At 32.8% G+C, this 12750-nt stretch overlaps 1 long non-coding RNA gene across 1 annotated transcript; it reads right to left on the bottom strand.

Moving 5' to 3' along the window:
* Positions 1–10273: 10273 nt before the first annotated feature.
* On the bottom strand, positions 10274–12005 carry LOC126724818 (uncharacterized). The gene is made up of 2 exons (XR_007655125.1): positions 11710–12005; positions 10274–10695 (listed from the first exon to the last, which is right to left on the bottom strand). It is a non-coding gene; the product is annotated as an uncharacterized LOC126724818 (long non-coding RNA).
* Between the last annotated feature and the right edge of the window lie 745 nt (positions 12006–12750).

Genomic DNA, 12750 nt, shown 5'->3' with positions numbered 1-12750 from the left:
ATTTTTAGTTCACAACCTAAGAAGTGTGAGAATGAGTGTGATGATAAGGATGACCAGGCCAAGTATTTGAGCAGCTGAGTTTAACGTCCAAAAGAAACGACATTTGATCCCTGCCCTAGTAACCAAGAGAAAATTAATTGTATGAAATACTGGGACCAACAAAAGTATATATAATAATTAGAAAATTTGTTAATAAAAAAGATTCAGGTATATATATTGGTGCTCAACAAGGAACTGGAGTGAGTTATATATCAAGGTTGTGTTCAATGTATCCTAAAAGAAGTTTCTCTATGTGGTCCTAGCATACTATGTCCGAAGTCCCTTTCATCAGTTTCATGTGTAGGTTTGCTTAGAGCATTCACATTGGGCTTTGCAAATGCCATATGTTGGTATGTTTAGCATCATGGCCCCAAAATCCCCCTCTTACCAGGACTTGTAAACCCAAAAAAATTTACAATTGTGCTACAATATCATCCCAAATATATGATGGTATTGTAGCACAATCCCAAATCTCATATATTGTTTTTTATTCTAAATCTTTGCTCGTTCTCTCTCTTCAGTTTCTCTTCTCCTCTCCCTCTCTCTAGAACAATTCAAGCTCCTCTCTCTCACATCTCTCTCTAGCTCATGGCGGTGGCTATTTTCTGACGTGGGCATATGTTCAGCGTGGGTCGTGGATATGGCGGCATGAGCTGGGTCGTGGGTCTGGTGGCGTGGACGTGGGTTTGGCAGCATGGACTTCTCATCTCCGATGATGGGTTGCTCAGCCCAGTGATGACCGGGATTTGTGCTCAAGCTTTACCGTTCATCGATGACTGGGATTTATAACCGAAGCTCCATCAGTGTTTTGGTGTTGGGGGTTTTGAGTTAAATGTCATGGTGAGGTGGGTCGTGGTGAGGCCGTGTGTGGCAAGGTGGGTTATGGTGAGGTGTGCAACGGTGGAGATGGGCGTGGTTACAAACTCACAGTATGGCGAGATCAGGTGGATTGTGGCAGAGGTGAGTGGGTTTTGATTTTGGGTGGGTTCTGATGGGGTTTGGGGTGGATTCCAATTTTGATGGGGTTTGGGGTGGATTCCAATTCTGATGGGGTTTGGATTTTGATTTTTTGCTATGGATTTTTGTTTTTGGATTCGGATGGTTGGATTTTGGATTCCGATGGGGTTTGGGTTGGATTCGGATTGGTTGGTTTGGTTTGGCATAGTGGTGGTGGTGGCATGGTGGTGACTGTGGTGGGTGGTGTTTGGTTGTCGTGGGTCACTGTGGTGGGTCTGTTTGGTCGACATTGGTCCTGGTGGGACTGTTATTGTTATGTTATTTGCTCACTATGTTGGTTTGATTTAAAATGATTAATGTTAGGAATATGAAATAATTATTATAATCCCTTTAGTTAGGTAGTTAGCTAGTTGGTTGAGATTAGGATTAGGATTAGGATGAGTTAGTTAGGATTTGAGCACATGTAGCTCATTTAACACATGGCTTAATTCATAAAGCACGTGTTGAATTAATTAGTCAATTATCTTGAGTCATGTGGGCCAATGACATTAGAGTTAGTCTCCTATAAATACATGATTGTAATTCAACATTAGATATCAATTGAAGAATAAACCAATTTCTTAGTGTATTAGTGCGTCTCTCTCTCTCTCTCTCTCTAGAGGGAGACTACCTCGGATTAAATCAATTTCCATAAAATTCCCATCAATGTCCTTACAATTCATACCTATCCCCATTAGGAACCTCTAGGTTCCTAACATTTGGTATTAGAGCCATCAATCTCGAAACGAGCAATTGTGACCGGGGAAAACTTTTGAAAGAAATACAGCAAATGTGAACAAAGTTTTAGAGAATGTCAAGGATATTTCAGAAAGGGTCAAGGCCTTGGTTGAATCTAAAAAGACCATGAAAGAAGAGCTCTCAAGATTGCAAGAGGATCTTGAGAACATGACGGAAGAGGAGTTATAATCTCTTGATTCAATGGAACTCGAAGAACAAGTCAAGTTCCAAGATCTATTGCTGTTGTTGCAAGCCAGGATGTTGATTTTTGTGTCAAAGTGGATGATGATATACATGAAGACACTTCCTTTGAAGTTTAGTCCAAAGAACCAACAAAGAAGGTGATGATGATCTTCCAAGAACCAATTCTTGATGCACCAATGGAGGCTTCCATTCAAGAGTCTGTGAATTAAGAATTGACAATCCAAATGTCGGTGATCCAAGAATCCAAGATGCAAGCGCCAACAATTTTAATGGTTCTAAAATCAAATGAGGTATTAAGGATACAAGAACATTCTAAGGTTCAAAGAACCAATGAGACCTTGAAGATTGAAGAACCATAGAAGGCTCAAGAATTCAAGCAAAGTTTGAAGATCTACAAAGAAGAAACCTTCATGTGCATGAGACTACTTGTCAAAGAAATATGCATGAATATGGTGATTAAAATGTCACTAAGATATTGGTCCATTGGAAGATCTCCTTTAATGAAGGTGTGATTTCATAACAACACCTTATAGGCAAGATGTTTACAAGGGGAGGGAAATGTTAGGAATATTAAATAATTGTTGTAATCCCCTTAGTTAGGTAGTTAGCTAGTTGGTTGATATTAGGATTAGGATGACTTAGTTAGGATATGAGCACATGTAGCTCATTTAACACATGACTTAATTCATAGAACATGTGTTGAATTAACTAGCCAATTATCTTGAGCCATGTGGGCCAATGACATTAGAGTTTTTTTTTTTTTTTTTTGAACAACAATGACATTAGAGTTAGTCTCCTATAAATACATGATTGTAATTCAACATTAGATATCAATTGAAAAATAAACCAATTTCTTAGTGCATTAGTGCATCTCTCTCTCTCTATGGATGGTGACTACTTTGAATTAAGTCAATTTCCCTACAATTCCCATCAATCCCCCTACAATTCATACCCATCCCTATTAGGAACCTCTAGGCTCCTAACATGGGTGGTGTGACTATGTTGCTCAACAAAGGTGAGTGGTGTGACTGGGAAGCTGGACGGTGGTGGTGGTGGTGGTGGGTGGTTGAGAGAGAGTAAGAGAAACAGAGATTAGAGAGAGAAGTGAGAAATATTTTTATATTATTTTATATTATTTTAATGTGTGGTATGGTAAAATAAAAATTGGGATGTTAGGTGTGCTGTAAAATAGTATGGTATAAATGATAAAGTAGATTTTGAGATGATAAAATAGATTTTTTTGTATAAACCAGATGTGAATGCTCTACTATGTCTGAAGTTTTGCTAAAAGACATGAAGGCGTTCCTTTCATGAGTGTGTGGCTTACTATGTCACGTTGTGAGAGTGTAGCCAAAAGTGAATGTGAGAATGTGTGTGAGAATGCGTATTTTATATGGACATTCTTAGTCGAGTGTTCGACTTTATACATGGACTTGCATAAAGTCATTCTTACTTGTCTTGCATTTTCTTTTTTGACCAAAGTATTTTGCAAATTGCTTGGGTTTTGTATGGTCATATATAAGTGGTTAATATTCGGGATCCACCACATCAATACGTTAATGTCACAACCATATATTAACTATTCACCCTTACTATGTCCGTCCTATGTGGGATTCAATCATTTAACTAACTAGGTAACTTACAAGTTAATTTAAAAGTCATAATATTTATTCAAGACTAGTGTTCTTTATCATCAAACCATGCCTACATATAAATATATATATATATATATATATATATAATTTTATATGCTCATATATCTATTACATATAATGCATAATATTTTAAATCAATTCATGAGTGTTCTCTGCTCCTATAAAGCGATAATTTTGAACCATTTAACTTGCTTCTAGTTTCTCTCCCTCAACAACAAAAGAAAATTCCAATAATTATAATTGATTTATCTCTCAAAATTATTCTCAATTTGTTTTTAAGAGACTTATATATGGCATGCTACCTTATCAATAAAAAAGTACAACAGAAAATAATATGACTACAACGTACAATATGTGCTTTTTTCGAGTATAGTTAACATGTGACTTAGGACAATTGTTATTAACCCATTTTAGGAAAGTTTTGACATCACTTTTTGCCGTAAAAAAAGTTATATTTTTTTTCTCTTCCCATAAAAGTTTCTAAAAAAATTTCCTAAACCAATATCTTATATAGGACATCCATTAACATTTCATTATTGTTTCACACGCTTTTTTTTTTTTTTTTTATAAGATAAAAGATAGAAAAAATTTTCACTCTTAATGTGAAATAAAATGTTTCACATAATGTTCATAGTCTTATACAAGATGTACATAATTTACATATAATATAAAAGAGTGTGAATACTATTAGATGTAAAATTGTTGGATTGTGAGTTGTGACACTCAACCTCAAAACCAATTGGTGATAAGGAAGACATTTGTTGAAATGTGAGTTATGTTATTCCACCTCAAAACCAATTAGTGATGAGAAAGGCAAGCTCAAGTCTTTTATGGAATTTAAAATTGCAACTTGCATACCTATTTTTAAAGTAATCATAGGGGGAGCCCATATTATACTCTCTCCCAAAAGAAGCAATCAAAGCCTGATTACAAAATAAAAAATACTTTATTTTCCAATTTCTTAATACTTTTGAGAATCAAAATTATGGATTGAAATGAAAAATGAAAACTCCCAAAAGAAGCAATCAAAGCTTAATTACAACCAAAAAAAAAATTATTTTCCAATTTCTTAATACTTTTTGAGAATCAAAATTATAGATTAAAATGAGACTTGAGAGAGAGAGAGAGAGAGAGAGAGAGAGAGAGAGAGAGAGAGAGAGAGCCTTCTTCTTGAGAATTGGAAGGGGAAAAGATGCTCAGAATTATCCTTGGGGTTTTCTCATCGGGTTGGGTTGACGTATTGGGTGAGCTAATGATAGGATTGGGAGAGAGAAAAATCCTAAAAGAAGTTTCTGGTCCTAGCATACTACTTGGGGAAGGAAAATTTCGGGACACTTTCCTAGGGGAAAACAGGCATTTGCCCCTAATTTTAAAACTATATAGTAACATGCTCCTATTTTGAAACTATTTAACAAAATGCCCTCATTTTTTAAACTCGATTTTAACAAAATCGAGTCCTATGTATATTTTTAAGTAAAAATCGACATTAGTAATGCCAAGTTCCACTTAAATTTTCAAAAAATAATTAAGTGAAAAAATATGCATAGAACTTGACATTGCTAATGTCAAGTTTCACCTGTAACTTGATTTTGTTAAAATCAAGATTCAAAAATAGGAGCATTTTGCTAAATAGTTTTAAAATAAGGGCATTTTGCTGCATAGTTTGTAAATTAGAAACAAATGCCCATTTTCCCCTACTTTCCAAAGCTCTCATTTTTTCTAGAGGAGAATGGGGACGTGAGACAATTTTCCAAACCTTGACGAATAATAAATCTAAAAAAATGAATAAATGAACCTATGCCCTATGATTATACTAATCGTTCAGTATTATTAATACAAACCCATGTGAGATTCAACATTCTAACAATAAACCACAACTCTTTGTGAATTTTCAATGTCTTTTTGTGTCCTCAAACCTAACACCCATTATGCAGAATGTTTTGAATCAATCTAAGATTATACCCTTCTAAAATGGTATAGATATGTGAGCATTTATGTTATTTATTGTAATTTATTTCCCTCCAAACCAAAAGCAAACTTAAATAACTATGACTGACCCATTTTTTAAAAATTATTCATGATGTGTTCTAAAAAGAGTTATTTACAAAACAAAAAAAACAAAAAAAAATCCAAAAAATAGGTTAAAAAATAAATAAACATATAGCTACTACTAACATTATGTCACTAACTTAATTCTGCTTTAAAAGTTTTTTTTTTTTTTTTTTTTAATGCAAAATATATAAAACTCGTTGAAATAGCTACATGTACGTTCTTAAAAGGGATGAAATTTCTTTGAATGTTATTGTTTAGGTATATTGAAATAGCTATGATGGTTTGGTACAGTTTAATTTTGTTGGTTTATTATATTTGAAAGTGAATTGCTAAGAATTTTGTACCTAAATTAGTTAGTACTTCTTGATATTTTCAATATAAATATTTAAAATTTAAATTTCATCACCCCTAATTATCAAATATAAATTAATTGACAAAAGTATAGTTGTGCTCTTGTACTTGTACCCAAATTAAAAGTTTTAAAAAGTTCTACATATCAGAAAAAAAAAATAATAATTAAAAAAAAAAAATCACTTTGAACATGCTAGTTGGAAAAAATAATAATTTAATGGGATCAGAAGATAAAATGCTGGCTGGAAAAATACTAATACAATGAACATCAATGGCTTTAAGATACAACTACGCACTCTTAGTGTGGTGGTCACTTCACAAGTATAAATGCTTGTGGGATGTAGGTGGCAAGGATCAGGATTCAAGTCTCCAAGAGGAAACTTCAAACACATATACACTTAGATTAAGTTAAAGTAGAAATTCTATCTAGTAATTAAAAAAAAAAAAGCTTTAAGATGATTTTTTGTTTTTTTTTTTTTTGGTATTTATGAAAAAGAGGCTGATTTTATCAGGTTACTGCACTTAATACTTATGGCAGGACATTCATTAATCCAAACATTACAATCTATGTTATCTATGACAAGATAGGCTTAATCATTAGCTCATAGTTGTGCTATTTCTCTTTCTCAAAAAAAAAATTTAGTTGTTCTATTTCCTTTCCTCTCACTACACAAACAGTCAAATCAAGATATCAATTATTTTTTAGTATAAACCTTAGCACTTTAGTCGATAATAATTTTTTCTTTCTTTAGTTGGAGTATAAGTCGATAATAAGTTAATTATTTATAATATCTCAACTCCTTTCAATTCACTAACAAAATTTTTAAGTTATGAGTAAATTATTCTTATAGGCCTTCTTCATTTAAAAAAATTTATATAAAACACTAAATTAAAGAGATTGCTTCTATATATAATTTTTTGGTTTAAATACTCCCGAGAGTTAATGAGTTAACAAGTTATTAGAGACGCATCCAAAACAATCTTGTTCAAAATGAGAAACTGATAATTCATGAGCAGGCAGCTTCATTCTCTGAATGGCAAACGTTCAAATTCCAAATAAGCAATGCAGCAATGCATTACCAGTGAGGGGACAATTGATTCATACAATTTTCACTGAAGTTCTATGTCCCCTTTATAATACCAAGGAGAAGACCATTTCATTTAGTGAGTGTTGTATTGCATGTTAGGATGATAACACCTTAACCCAAAAATTTAGGCCTATGGATTTAAACCCAATTATATTATATATTAATTCTTATCCAACACGATTAGTATTATATGATTTGGTTATGCATTAACTTTGACACAAATGAAAACTAGCATTCTAGAACATTTTACAAAAGCTACAATTGCTTAAAGAGAGACTACTTATCCGGGTCAAGGTAGATTCATATCAACTCTCACACCCAACATAGATTACCAAGTTCAAAACCATGGCTATATTTGACGCCCAAATTGATAAACAGCAAAGTAAGGCTCATATAAAATAGATTTAACCCAAAAATCCAAAAGCTCTAAAACAGAAAAAACAGTGAGCTCAAGAACAAGCCAAAATTTATTTATGCCAAAAATATGAAACTGGAAAGTAAATAAAATGAAGAACACAGACCGGGAAGGAGGGGCACCACAAGGAGGAAATGTTGTTATGCATGTCAAATTAAGAGTGTCTTGCAAATATACGTATCAAATCTAGAATGCAAACATACAGCAATAACGCTGTAAAACATGAGCAGAGAGTAAATGCAAAATCCCACAAGAAACTTAGGGCTAGAAGAAAATCATGTTGGACAATCAGAAAGACAGACTTCATTTTTCTAGTTCTGGAAAGTTACAAGAGAACCCCATAGAGAGATGCTGTTTTTACAAACTTTTTAGAAATGTTTCTATCCACCATTGATTCCTCACATACAAATTATACAATTAAGATAATTTGATATTTAAAATGGGAGAGAGGAGATTTGAACTCTAGACATCTCCATTGAAAAAACCAAGAGGTGCTATTATGATTTGATAGTAAACGTATAGATCAAGGCCAACGATATGATTGTGAATAGAAATATGTGATCACCTAAATCTATGGTAAACTCATCACCATAAGTCCACAACATCAAGCCACACCAACATGAAATTTTCCACAGCCATTAAACTATACCAAATTAGATGTCCACATCACATGTTCATGCAATAGTAACACTTAAAACCAGCTTCTTAAATTCTTCTCAGTAATATATTGGATAACCAGCCATGTTCACTTAACTCGACAGGATTTACCTAAAATTGGAAAGTGAACATCACAACACTCAAAAACCCACTCATTGCCATCCACTAAACACTATAACACGGCCAGACCAATCTTGACCTTTCTTATACTATTTGTTCAGTACCTTATTTTCACATGTTGAAATTATCCAAACTGCAAAGTTAAAAACTTTGTTTACCTTTTCTAAACAACCAAACATATCTTACGGTTTAAATGCCTATGTTTTGCTCACAGAAGGAAGATGTGTCGTGTTTCTAGAACAACCATGTATAAGCATAGAAGCACATCAGTTAGTTTGACCAAAACTTTAAAATGGCTCAAGGCATTCAATATTTCCCAAAGTAGAAAAGGTCTGGAACAGCAAATTCAACATCCAAAAACAATGCAAAGTCATCTTGACTAGTCACAGGCAAAAGAACTTGAGGAACCAAATAGCTATCACCCATTTCCCCACCATAAATAATCAATCGTTGAATATAAAGCTGTGGTTCCTTAAACAGCCTACATGTATTAGGGTTAAAATAATTTACTATTGAAAGATATTTTTACTTCAAGGACTATTTTTTGAAAAGTCTGTTGTCAAATTCACAATAAGTCTATAATTACAATTTGCCCCCAAAAAAGAGACATATATATCCAACCCCAACCTTTCCGGCCCAAATTTAATTCTCTCAATATATCAAAGCCAATCATGCAATTATTAAAAACAAGTGATGTATTTTTCCTCCTAGAATCAAATAAAGTATATAAGAATGAAATTTTGTAGTAGTAAATAAATAAAGCACCCAGAAAATCAAATAATTTAACTCAACATTTACTCCACAAAAATGATATAACCCTCACACCCAACAAAGATTACCAAGATCAAAACCAAATCTATTTGCTGATGCACAAACTGACAAATCACAAAGTAGCAAGGCACCGGTTAATTAAGATCAATATAACACAAGAAGCCTAACAGCTCAAAATCAGAAAATGTAGTGAACTCAAGTATAAGCGCAAACCAGTTTTATCCCTAAAATATGAAGCTAACAAACAATTAAAATGTATATTGCAGATAGAAGAGGAGGCACTATAGTCTATTGGTAAGAAAGCCAAATTAGATTATCTTGCAAACATAGGTATCAAATCCTGAAATGCAACTATACAACCATAACAACATTGCAAAACATGGAAACTTTTTAAAAAATAAAAATAAAAGTAAAAAGAAAAAATCCACTGGAGATTTAAGGCTAGAAGAAAATCCCAAAAAGAAATGCTATTTAAAAAAAAAAATTAGAACATTCCAATCCATCATAATTCTCCACATACAAATTCTACAATTGTAATCTGGCAGTAATTATATAGACCAAAGTCAGTAATACTATTGTGAACAGAAATTTGTTAAGATAACATCACTCTATAGTAAACTCATCACGTAAGTCCACATCATGAAGCCACCTCAACATGAACTTTCCTACTGCTAAGCTATACCAGTGCAGGAGTGCGTAAGATACCCAAAATTGGAAAAGTGAGAATATACAAAACTTAAAATCTACTCATTGCTATCCAATTAACACTATAACGTAAACAGAATCGCTCACATGTTCATCCACTGAACTTGACCTTCCTTATACTATTTTTCTTGGTTAAGTTCAGTACCTTATTTTTCACATGCTGAAATGATCCAAACTGCTAAGTTCAGAACTTTGTTTACCTTACTAAACAACATACATAAGTTTAAGGGTTTAGGTGCATGTTTTTTTTTATCAAAGAAGGAAGGTGTCTGTGTGTTTCTAGAACAACCATATATAAGCTATTAAGTACACATCAATTAGTTTTACCAAAACATTTCATATTACCAGAAAGTACAAAAGATATGGAACAGCGAATTCAACATCCAAAAACAATGCAAAGCCATGTTGACTAGTCTTCAAATGAAATAGGCAAGCAAACTTGAGGAACCAAACAACAATTTCCCATCAGCTGACAAGTTGCATTTAAAAAATTGTATGGGATACTCTACTTATGTTCTATCAACAACCAGATACAAAGCCTATAAGGCTGCAGTTATTAAAACAACCCATGTATCAGGATTAAAATAATTTCCTTCAAACTTTTACTTCAAGGACTACTTTTTGAAGAGTCCATTGTAAAATTCACAATAAGTCTGTAATTACTATTTGCCCAAAAAGAGAAGACATATATCTATCCCCAATTTATCCAAGCTAATTTTAATTCTCAATACAACAAAGCCAATCATGCAATAATTAAACCATTTAGTTCCAATAAATCAAGGTCAATAATATGATTGTGAACAGAAATTTGTGAAAATCACTTTACTCTTAAGAAAACTCATCACGTAAGTCCACAACATCAAGCCACCTCAAAATGAACCTTCCTACTGCCATCAAACTACACCTGTGCCAGCACATTATAAATTAATTCAACACCAGCTTCTTATATACTTATCAGTCTATCATATAGGATAACCAGCCATGTTCACTTTGCCTAAAAGGCTTTAGCTTGGAAAATGATTATCACAACACTCAAAAAACCACTCATTTCTTTTTTCATTTAACACTATAATAACATGGAAAGAGCTGCTCATATGTTCAATAACCAATATTGACCCTTCTTATACTGTTTGTCCTAGTTCAGTACCTTATTTTATACATCCTGAAATGATCCAAACTACAAAGTTAAAGACCGTTGACCAACTACTTGTTGAGGAATCTTTGTGAAATTCACAATAATGTCTGCAATTACAATTTGTCAAAAATAAAGATATATATAATATAACCCCAACCTGTCCGGGGCTACAATTTTATTCTCTCAAAAAAAAAAAAAAAGGCAAATATCATGAAATAATTAAATCAATGACATATATTTCCTCTTAAAATCAAATAAAATATATGAGAATGAATATGTAGAAGAGCATGCACACCTATCTTTTATAATTTCTCTAATTTAGCTCTTAAAAAGTTTTTTTTTTTTTTTTCTTTTCAAATTTGCAGATCCACTTTTACAATTCACTCTACATCTCACTCTCTATTCTACAATTCATTCTATTAAAATATTATAACAAACCCATATAGACTTTTCTCCAAAAATAAACCAGATCAGACCCAAAATTCTCTAAAAATGCTCAGTGAGACCAAAATGAGCTGAAATCATATAGAACAACTTATAGCTGAGAAAAAGAAAGCATTTTTTTTTTTTTTTTCACAAAAATGATATAAATTACACATACAACATAGATTACCAAGATCAAGACCACAGCTAAATATCTGATGACAAATAAACTCAAAAAGTTGTAAGGCAGAAATTAAAGATGTATACACCCATGAAAACTACACCATTTATATATCAAAATCAACCAAAATCCAAAATAACAATCAAATCTGCATAAATCATAAGTATATATGTATCAACCTGGTTCCCGAACAGGCAGAAAGATAATCGACCAAGAACTCAAGAAACGAATCTCTGCGCTTTCCTAACTTTCTGGTTCTATTTTATAGACAAAGGATAAAACACAATTTTTATTTATTTATAAGCACAAGAAGTTGTGTAGCCATGTTTTTTCAGTAATAATTTGGAGAGAGAAGAGTCAGCTGCATCTGCACGTGCAGACGTGCTCTCTTTACTTCTTTAAAAAGTCTACCGGAGATGTTAATTTTTGGGCTATTTATTCTCATGTGTTTGGGTGGATTCAAATGGTTTGGACTGGAAGCTTACGCTATAGCCTATAGGTTTCACTCGCTTCTCACTTCTAAATTCTATGAATATGTATTGTATTTGTGTCTGTCCACTAACCCAAATTCGGCAGTTGGAAAGTAGTTTGTTTTACCACATTGGGAAAGAAAAACTTGGCTCAAATGGACTATGTTGATTTGGGGCCCAAAACGGAAGATTTGATTTTGGAGGCCCAAATCAATTTCCCCTATCCACACTACTATTCATAAACCTCAGAAGTTTTGGAGGAAAAGAAAAACAGAGAATGACTTGTACTAAAACAGATAGAAAACCAAACAGTTCAAATTTTCATAACCTCTCATCAGAGGATTAAAAAGTACAACAAATCCACACAACATATATTCTACAAAATGGGAAAAATAATACATAACATAGGAAGAAGTAAATTGCAAACCTCACACCACATGAAAATTCAATTCAAGCTACGTAATTCAAACAAACCAACAAAAACAGAGCATGGATAACAGTTCACTCTGTTTCAACTTTATGTGTATTAAATGATGTGAAGCCAACATAGTATATTGTAAAATTCACAGTAATAAATTACAAATCGTTGACATATATAATATGTTATTTCCTCCTAAAATCAGATGGTATAGAAGAATGAGTGTCTAATAATAATCATGATAGTGAAAAACACCCAGAAAATGAAATGTGAAAAGCAAAGCATTCAATTTTCACTAATAATATAAATCTTACGCCAAACACTGATAACCA

Source organism: Quercus robur, chromosome 5 (genome assembly GCF_932294415.1).
Source record: "Quercus robur chromosome 5, dhQueRobu3.1, whole genome shotgun sequence".
Classification (NCBI taxonomy): Eukaryota; Viridiplantae; Streptophyta; class Magnoliopsida; order Fagales; family Fagaceae; genus Quercus; species Quercus robur.
This window is presented reverse-complemented; position numbering and strand designations above follow the sequence as displayed.